Source organism: Elephantulus edwardii, unplaced genomic scaffold (genome assembly GCF_000299155.1).
Source record: "Elephantulus edwardii isolate Elephantulus edwardi_28Jun2011 unplaced genomic scaffold, EleEdw1.0 scaffold00238, whole genome shotgun sequence".
Classification (NCBI taxonomy): domain Eukaryota; kingdom Metazoa; phylum Chordata; class Mammalia; order Macroscelidea; family Macroscelididae; genus Elephantulus; species Elephantulus edwardii.
Window position 1 is genome coordinate 711,663 of NW_006399988.1, and position 10,402 is coordinate 722,064.

General features: G+C 40.6%; 1 protein-coding gene and 1 pseudogene across 1 annotated transcript in view; one reads left to right on the forward strand and one right to left on the reverse strand.

The window, feature by feature from the left end:
- FANCC (Fanconi anemia, complementation group C) overlaps positions 1–10,402 on the forward strand; it is a 388,004-nt gene that overhangs the window by 100,227 nt on the left and 277,375 nt on the right. The window lies entirely within an intron of this gene.
- On the reverse strand, positions 981–3,264 carry LOC102843618 (annotated as a pseudogene).

The following is a 10,402-nucleotide window of genomic DNA, read 5'->3' on the forward strand; positions in this document are numbered from 1 at the left end:
AGTGGAGTATATGACAGACAAGCAATTTGTGGAACAGTGAAAGATAAATCCCTTATTGTGGAGTTAAGCATTAGTTACAGTGTTGACCCCACCCTTAGCCCAGTGTCTTGACCCACTTACTTCCCAGCTCTACCCTCCACCAGGATAACCCTTCCCTTCTGCCACGTCCCTTCAGAAAATATCTTCCGTTGTCCAGCCCATGATCTGACAGCTTGTATCTTAAGCTTTCTTGGCTTCTGTGATTCCAGACACGTCGACTGCTGACATTTTTTCCTTTTGACCAGTGTCTCTTAAGTTTAGTTGTACTGTCTCCAAGGGAAGGTGACATGTCCTGTAGAATTCCTGTATAGATTATGTTTTCCTTTCGGCCCGAGGGCCCGTCGGTTTTTCCTGGGTACCTTTGAAGGATGCCTCTTCGTTATTGTCTGAGGTGACTTCCCCTTGCGCGCCACTCCCAAGCTTCCCTTCTGTCCAGGAGCACATTCTCGCTGTCCCCAAGGGCCTCCTCCTGCCGGTTCCTCCTGGGTACCTTTGAAGGATGCCTCTTCGTTATTGTCTGAGGTGACTTCCCCTTGTGCGCCACTCCCAAGCTTCCCTTCTGCCCAGGAGCACGTTCTCGCTGTCCCCAAGGGCCTCCTTTACTCTTCTTTATTCTAGATAGAAAGAAACCAAGAGTTGTATCTTAGGTAGTTGCTTATAAGGTTTTAAGACCCCAAATGCTACTCAGCAAAGTGAACTAGAAGCAGTGGTGTCTGTATGAACTATACAGTGTCAGTTACTATAGGTGTTCTTTTACCTTCACACTTAAAAACTTCTTCTTGTGAGGTTTGCTAAGTCTGAGAAGTTTCTGTCACTCTTTCCCTTGGGTGATCTGTTGTCTAAAACATGCAGGCCTTACAACTGTTTCTCTAGAAATATACACAGTCAAACCAGAATCTGAACCAAGGGTGTGCTCCCTGACTCCTGTGTATACCTCTTCCTCAGAAAGTCATTGTCAACCCTTGGGAACTCCAAGGTCCGCACAAGGGGAAGCCTCCTCTGTCTCCTCCACAGCCTCCCATGTAACCCATGGGTCCCCCAGAACCTCCTGGGCTTCCTGGACCTCCAAAGAGCAGCAACAACATGCCCCTGCCCTCACAGGGGACATTCGACCATGCATGCTGTTTGTGAGAAGCTTCTTCCAAGTAAAGACTTTGAGCTTGTTCCCTTGGAAACCTTTCCCATCAAACCCTCCACCACAGCCTTGACAGTTGGAGGGCCTTCAGAGGACACTGAGGACGCTGTAGACACTGTAAAGGACACTTCAGAGGACTCTCTGGGCTTCCCTGTGTCCAGATAGATATGGATCATAGACTGCCCAATTCTCTTGTTCATCTTAACATGTTGCCACAAATGACGGTAATACATCGAAGGAAAAAAAATGTGTTTCTAAACAGGGTCGTCAATTTAAAAGTGTGTGGCAACGTGTTAACAACTCTGCACTGCTTCAAGAAGTCTCTTAGATTGTCTTGTCATTTAATCCATGCACATAAATCCCTCTGTTGTCAGAGTCTTCATCTGAATCCACAGGTTGACCTAAATCAAGATCTGGTCTTTGGTCCATGGGTCCACCAGGCTTATTAAAGCCACCTCGCTTTCCAGCACTGCCCATTCCACAGGATCCTCCTCCCCACCCACCTCTGCTCATGCCTCCATGAGCAAATCCCCCTCTTCCCCAGCCCTACTTATCAGGGCCACTCATGCTCTGATTCTCTCTTGGTCTGGAAAATCCTCCAGACTCCTGTGCATAAATACAGGTTCCTGGGGTGGTCCTGTCAGAATGAAGTCTGCTGCTGCTTTGTTGGCTGTATTGACTTGGAACCTGGCTATAGGATCCAGTCTGGAGATTGGGGCCGGTAACTAGTGGGTGGTTACTGCCCACAGCTGCTCAGCTTCCCATAGCTATTCTGCTGTCCATAGCTTCTTGGCTGTCTATAGGTGTTCTGCTTAGAGTAACTCCTTTGATCATAGCCAGTTGGTTGTGAAGAGAAATAGCTGGTAGGTGGGTAAAATGGAAGTGCACTGACTGGCTGCATGGGGTAACTCTCAGGTACCTGGGATAACTGTAGTTACACTGTCCATATTCTATGCTGGGCTATTTGTAACCTCCTGTGCTAAACTGAAATTTGCTTGTCTCAGCGGGCTCGCTACCATTTTCTGGTCTTGCTTGTGCAGTGGCTGCTGGCTGCTTCCCATACATTGGATAGGCAGGCTGAGTACTATATGCACACTGAGCTACATAGGAGGCCTGGGTGGTAGTCACTGTAGCAGTGGTGGTATCCGTAGCACCAGTGCCATACCCCTGGACAGGCTGGCTATAGGCCTGGGGGCAGCTGGAGAACTATAATCAGTAGGAGGAGTTACATAGGCAGTCTTCCCATAGGGTGCAGTGATCTGAGCCTGGGGATAGCAGACATCAGTAGGTTGTCATATGGTTCCATAAACTTTGTTGCCTATATGCCTGGGTGGTCTGCTCATGTCTTTGAGTGGGCTGGGCATGTAGGCCCTGCTAGGTTGCAGATTGGCTGTTAAGTACTATAATCCACAGGTGCACTTTTCTCCCCTACCTCCTCATTCACTCTTTTTTCCCCTTTTTTCTTTTTTTATATGTTTGTTGGCTGCCTGAATATCTTTTATGAAGTGACTCTTCATATCCTTTCCAACTTTTTTCCTTTCATTTATTTTTGTTATTGGTATTTTTTAATATGTTTTTCCCTGTCATCTCTAGTAACCATCAAAGAATATAATTTGTTCTGGTTTTTTCCTGTGTGTAAATCTTTTCTTATATGTGTTTGTTTGTGTCTACATATATGTATAATATTGATCCCTTGAGTGTATGTTTATAAGAGATGCCTTTGGATTGTGGTATTAGAGAAGAGTACTGAATATCTTATGGACTGCCAAAAGAACAAACAAGTCTGCCTTGGAAGACATGCAAACAAGGTGCTCAGAGGCAAGGATGGTGAAGTATTCTTGCATATTTTGGGCATGTTGTCGGGAGGGGCCAATCTTTGGAAAAAGACTTCATTCTGGGAACAATCAGATGAAGGTTGAGAGAAAGAGAGCATGATCCTCAGTGAGGTATATTGACATAATGACTGTAACAGTGGGCTTGGTCATATCAGAGATCATGAGGACGGCACAGGATAGAGCAAGGTGCAGGTCTGTTGTTTATAGTGTGCTATAAATGCTACTCACCTTGATGGTGGCTAGCAACAACAGCATGTACTTTAGAAGTTAATTAGATATCTGTCTGATAGGTTGTTAACAAAAATTTTATCTGAAGTCCTTTTTTATTCTTGGTGGTGTTTTGATGAGTAATTCAAATGCATTGTGTATCTGCCACCCAAGATTAGAGAATAAAGTGCTGGAAATTTTAACAAAGTTTAGAGGAATTTGAGTAAGCCTAAAATAAGTACTCTGTCTCTGTTTTAGGATTTTGACCAGAGTTGGGATTTTCCCCCCCCAGTCTTGTGCCTGCACAAACCCCACAGTCGTTCACCACATCCAGACACCAAACTCCAAATCACAGCCTTGTGGCTCAGACTTTCCAAGCCCATCTGGGAACATGCTACTCTTATGAGATAGAGCAGATACAGTGAGAAGAGTAAGAAAAACAAAACAATCACTTGAAAACAAGGATTATGGATAATCCCCCATGATCTGTTTCGGTCATCTCCTCATGAAAGTGTAACTTTTTGGTATAAGCTTTCAAATAACTTTTCAAACATAAAATGTTTACATTCTTTAATTTACAACTTGAATGAAAACTGAGCTTAGATTTTTAATACCTTTTTACTTCTTGTGCTTTTCACCCTTGAAAGATTTCAGATAAAATGCTGGTTGATAAATATCTTTTTTCTTTATTCCTTTTAAGTCATAACCTGTTTATTTACATCTAATTCCATTTTATAGATATTTAGTCATCTATTAAACGAGTTTAAAACATAATTTATTTCAGTATGATGTTGTTGTTGTTAGGTGCTGTCAAGTCGAGTATGACTCATAGCAATCCTGTGAACAAAAGATCTGAACCCTGTTCTATTCTGTTCTGTGCCATCCTCACACTTCCTGACACACAAGAGGCCATTGCAGCAGTCACCATGGTTGAGGGTCTTCCTCTCCTTCGCTGACCCTTCACCCTTCCCAACATCATGTCCCTCTCCAAGCAGCACCCTCTCCAAGACATACCTGTTTGCTCTTTTGTCTGTTCAGTGTTCTCCAACACTACAGCTAAAAGATGTCAATTCTTTTCTGTCATCCTTATTCATTGTCCAGCTCTCACATGCATAGCAAGTAATCAGAAAGACTATGGCCTGAATCAGATACACCTTAGTCCTCAAACTTACATCATTACTCCTCAATAATTTGGGGAAGTCCCTAACTGCAGATTTTCCCAATATATTGTGTCTCCTTATTTCCTGACTGCTGGTACCAAGGGTGTTAATTTTGGATCCAAACAAGACAAAGTTGTTGACTGTTTCATCTCCTCTCCATCCATCATGATGCTTTCTATTGGTCCAATGATATGAATCTTAGTTCTCTTGACATTGAGATGCAATTCATAGCGAAGGCTGCATTCTTTGATTTTCTGCAATAAGTACTTCAAGCCCTCCTCACTTTGAGTAAGCAAGATTGTGTTATCTGTATAACACAGGTTATTGATGAGTCTTCCTCCAATCCCAATGCCACACTCTTCTTCATAGAGTCCAGCTTCTCAGATAATTTGCTCAACATACAGATTGAATAGGTATGGAGAGAGAATACAACCCTGATGCACTCTCTTCTCAAATAGAAACCAAGCAGTGTTCCCCTGCTCCGTTTGCACAAGAGTCTCCTGGTCCAGGTCCAATTCCACATGAGAACGATTAAATGCTCTAGGATTCCTGTTCTTCTCAATGTCAGCCACAGCTTATTATGATATGACCAATAGGAATTTATTTTCATTCAGGAGCCACATAATGGCTTTGTGCTTTTTCTATATGCCACTAGGTGGCAGTAAAAAAAAAATATATATATATTATTAGCAAAGAAAAGTGTTCTTCAATTTTTAGGTTTACTTTAAAAGAGAGATAACAGGACTTAATGTTTAAGATACCTATTTTGAAATTATATAAACATATACAAAACTTCATATATTATTTCTCAGACTTATGATTGTTTTATCCAGGGATAAAACTCTTTGTTGTCCTTAGAACATCAGAAAAAAAATCCTTGAAATGTGTACTTTTGTTTTAAAGGCAATTTTGATGATAAAAATCAGAACGTGTTCATTATATACATTTTGTAAGTACACATAGTTTAAAGAAGAAATTTCTGTTCACTCTTAGAAATAGCCTGTATTAACTGTTACATTTCTTCCCAGTATTTTTGACCATTCAAAAATTAAGATCTATTGAATATATAATTTTAAATCTCATTTTCAAATTAATGTTACGTGGCCATTTCCCACAATTTTAAATATCTTTTTTTACAGTGATCTTCACACTATTGAATAAACTTTGATGAATCCAACTAATCCAATGCTTTTGGATAGTTTGACTACTTCTAAGTTCCTTTCTGTTACAAGAAAACTGCTGTGAACTTAAGTCTTTTCTTCAAATACATTCTTGGAGAGTGAATTACTTAGTAAAGGAAATTGACTTTTATGTCATCAAAATTAATTCAGAGAAAGGTTGTGTAAATTCATATTCCTAAGAGGAACAAAATGCCTGTCACCACATTCCTGCCAACTCTGAATCATAATGGCATATGTAGGATTTGAGATTTGGTTTTTGTTTTACAAATAGAGGTGGAGTAGACTACTGTATTATTTCACTCATATCTCGCGCACACACATATAATGGCTGGGAATTACTGAATTATTTTTTTAAAGTTGTGACAGAATACATCCGTTATCAGAAGTGAATTTTGGCCTCACTAACCTACATCCAATAGTCTGAAAATGCTACTTTTAATCATTTTTGTGTAATAAAGTTATGAGTTATGGTCAGGATGTCATAAGTTGAGTTTAGGAGTACTGGATACTATCTAGGTATCTAGAGTTTGAGACTCAGAGATTCGATTGTATGCCCAGCTTCTGTTATCTAACACTGAATGGTTCCTCCATGAAGCAGAAGCAGTGGCCCATGTAGCCCAGATTCTACAGTGCTTGCCCCCTATGAAGTATGTGTGCAGGGAGATTTGCATCCTAGCGATCCCAGCGCCAGTCTCCAGTCCAGTTAGACACTTCTTAAGGAATGAGGGACTTGCAGTACCTCTGCAACAACAGCTTTCCTACCCACCCAAGTAGAGCCCTGGCAGAGAGGAGACATAGGTCTAAGCCAACCAGTGGAGTGCACACAAGGGTGTGCTAGCCTCTTCAGCTATCGTGTCAGATCTCTGCACCTCGTGGGCTAGGGTGGCCTGCCTGGCAGTGCTGTTTGAGGGGTGAGAAAGCATTAAGGAAAGCAATTTGCAAAGCAGCAGAGGAATCCTGTCAGGAGAGTGGTTACTTTACAAACTCAAGATGACGAGGATCTGCTTGTGGGAACCAAGCCTCCACATCATTGGGCACAGAGGTGAAAACTGTACAATAAGTCTCTTGACCAAGGAAATCATACAACAATATGTAAAACTATTGACCAGGCTTTTGTGACAAGTTTCACAAGAAGAGTAGCTCGAAGCTTTCAGGTTGCTAATCAGAGGACTTATCAGAGGTGCACTGTTTTAAAAAAAAAAAAATCAAACTGAAAGACCACGTATGTTACCGCATAGAGAGATTTCATTATAAAGTTGTGGCCATAATTTGGGTAAAAAGAAGTATAACTTTCACTAGGGTAGAGGCAGTGAAGAGAAGAGGAAGAAGATGAATTTAAGAAATATTTTTACCTGAACCTGATAGGACCCAGAGATGCTGCCTTTCCAGTGTATGAATGAATGAGTGATTAAGTGAGTGGATTCATGTGTTACATAAACAAATGGGGAGGCACGATGAGTCATACTAGCAGACGGCTGAGGAGTCAACTCCAGAACTCCTGGCCTTCCTGCAGTGCAGCCTGGGGCATATGATTTCTTTTTCTTTCTCTGTAAGACAGATTGAATACTAACTTAGCCCCCTAAACCTGAAGTCCTTACAGTGGATCAAAAACTACAAACATGACTATGGATCACACCTCAACATCAATAAAACAAAAAATACATTGAGTGAAGGTAGAAGTTGTCAAGGATTCAGTTTTACTTAGATATAAACACTTAATACTCATATTATTCAGAAAATCAAAAGACTTACTACTTGAGGCAAAACTGTTGTCAGGAACCACTTTAAAGAGCTAACACAAAGTGGTAGTAACCAAAGCAGCATGGTACTCGTACAATGACAGGTACATAGACCAATGGAACAGAATAAAAACCCCAGAAATGGAACCAGCTTTCTATGATCAACTGATACTAGACAAGGAAATAAAACCTATTAAATGGGAAAAAGGCAACCTTGTTACTGAATGCAAGGGGTTCTTTTCGTAGTCAGTCACCAATAACACAAACGGACTGCAGTATCCATAAATGCACTTTATTACACAGATCTGTGAGACAGCGAGTTACCTCTAAGACTGCCTCCCTGTCTGGGATTGGTCATGGCCTTATATACTCAGGTGAAACTCCAGCTCATTTAACAGTGCACTTTTGTTAGTAAACAAAGGTGATTTCTACATCTGAAAAGGACAGTTCCTATCTGTGTATCAGTAATTCAGGAAGGCCCCAGTTCTCTTCCTGGTAAACAGGCAGATTAAGATACAGTTTACATATGACTTGCAGAACCAGCTTCACCAGCATCTAGGATAGATGCATTTCCTCTTCTGGTAAATAGACAGATTAAACTACTCTACATGACTAAAGACAAGAAACAGAATTCAGAGGTTAAGCAGCTAGTTTTGCAGGCTGAAGAAAAAGAACTATAGTTTTATAACTGACACCTATATAGAGAATCCCGAACTTATTAATAGCACTTATCATTCCCCCCTCTTTTTATATGTCTTATATCTATAAGACAAACATACCACCCCTGAGGAAAGCTCAGACAGGAACCACATCTCACACCATACACAAAAATCACCTCAAGGTGCATAAGGACCTGGGATTAAAGCCCAAAACCATAAAGTTCTTAAGAGACAAACTGGTATCAAGCTTACATGGCCTAATCTATGTTATAAAGAGACTGCCAAATATAGCCAGAAATGCGCTATCTGGAGAGGATAAAATTGATCAATGGGACCTTCTAAAGATTAAAAATCTCTGTGCTCATCAAAACCTTCTTCCAGCAGAGGGAAAAGAAAGCCTAGCAATTGAGAACAAATATTCAGCAATAACATTTTGGACGAAAATCACATAACAAAAGGTAACAGCCTCCAGAAGAAAAATACTTGATAACCCAATTACAAACTGGGCAAAAGACATGGAAAGACTTTTCACAGAGAAAGACATTAAAGTGGCCAATAGACAAATGAAGAAATGCTCAAAATCACTGGCAATAAGAGAGATACAAAGCAAAACCACAATGAGATACTATCTCACCCCAGTAGCAGTGGCAAAATTTAGTAGGGCAGCAAGCGATAAATCTTGGAGAGGTTTATGGAGAGGTGGGAACTCTCATACACTGTAGATGGGATTGTAAAACGGTGCAACCACTCTGGAAGACAGTTTGGCATTTCCTCAAAAAATTGAACATAGAAACTCCATATGACCCAGCTATTCCACTACTAGGAATAAGCTCCAAGGAAATTAGAACTGAGACACAAACAGAGATTTATACATCATTGTTTATATCAGCATTATTCACCATCACAAGAACATGTAAACAGCCCAAATGTCTAACCACTAATGGATTGAGAAATTGTGGTACATTCACACAATGGAATATATGTGCAGCACTCAGGAGCAACGATTTTGAAAAAATACTACCTAACTTGGGAGAGGCTAGAGAGCATTATGTTGAGTGAACTAGCGCTGTCTCATAAGGACAAATACTACACAAGACCATTATTGTAGAACTAGAAGGATAACTAGTAAACCATGTACAGGAAATTAAGGGGAGGGGAGGGGAGAGTAAAGGGGAAGGCTGGGTATGAGGTGAAACTGCAGGATTGGTGCTTGGAGGGAGGGGATACCAAAAGGGAAGGATCTGGGTGAAAAGACAAGGTAATGATGGGCAAAGTCCAATGGTAATTAATTTTATAAAACAATGGATAAGAATAATTGAATGAAACACAATGTGAATGAAGAATAGTGTGAAACAATGTTTATAAACTTTGTAAGCAAACTAATAAAAAGAAATATATATATTTTTAAAAAAATGCTAACAAGGAAAGATGACCATTTAAAGTCCAAGTTACATATGACCCAAACCAAGGTATTTTCAGTTGCCTCATATTCATGTCAGAGGTGGATAATGGATAAGGAAGACCTAAGAAGACTTGATGTCACTGAATTGTGATGTTAGTGAAGAGTATTGACTATCCTGTGGAATGTAAAAGGAACAAATTAATCTGCCTTGGAAGAATAAAGTTTGGATCAGTAAATCTTGGTCAAAAGGAGGGAATGTGGACCAGAATTTCAATGTTTTACAGAATTCCTACATCCTTAAGATGGATTGACACAGCAACTCTAACAACGGACTCAAGTGTATCAGAGATTCTGAGGATGGCTCTGGATAGGACAAGGTTTAGATCTTTTGTTGATAGGGTTGGTATGATTTGTACTCAGCTCAGTGACATCTAACAGCAACAGCAGCTAGTCTCAGGTATTTCTTTTTGTTGTTATTATGTACCGTCAAGACAGAATGGACTCATAGCTGACCCTCCAGCAGGTTTCCAAGGGTATTAATTACACAGAAGGTGAATGCCTATCTTTCTCCTGCAGAGCAGGAATGGACTCATAGTCTATGGAAAGGGAGCATTGGTGGATTCGTGGTAAAGGGTTGCACTGGTCATGTAAGGGCACATGGCTCAAATCTACCACCCTTTTTCTTTTTTCTTTCTATTGGCAGTCCATGAGTACTCTTCTACAATTCCACAGTTCAGAGACATCTATTATACACATACATTCAACGGACATGTTGTTAGGTTGTTGTTATGTGACATCAAGTATGAATAAAATATCTACCCTGTTCTATCCCGTGCCATCCTCACACTTCCTGACACACAGAGCCCATTGTGGCAGTCACCATATCAGGTTAAGGGTCTTCCTCTCCTTCACTGTCCCTCCATCCTTCTCAGCATCTTGTCACCCTCCAAGGAATAGTGCCTCCTAGTAACATGCCCAAAGTATGTGAGGTGAAGCCTCATCATTCCTGACTTCAAAAAACATTCCAAAAAAAAAAAAAAAAAAA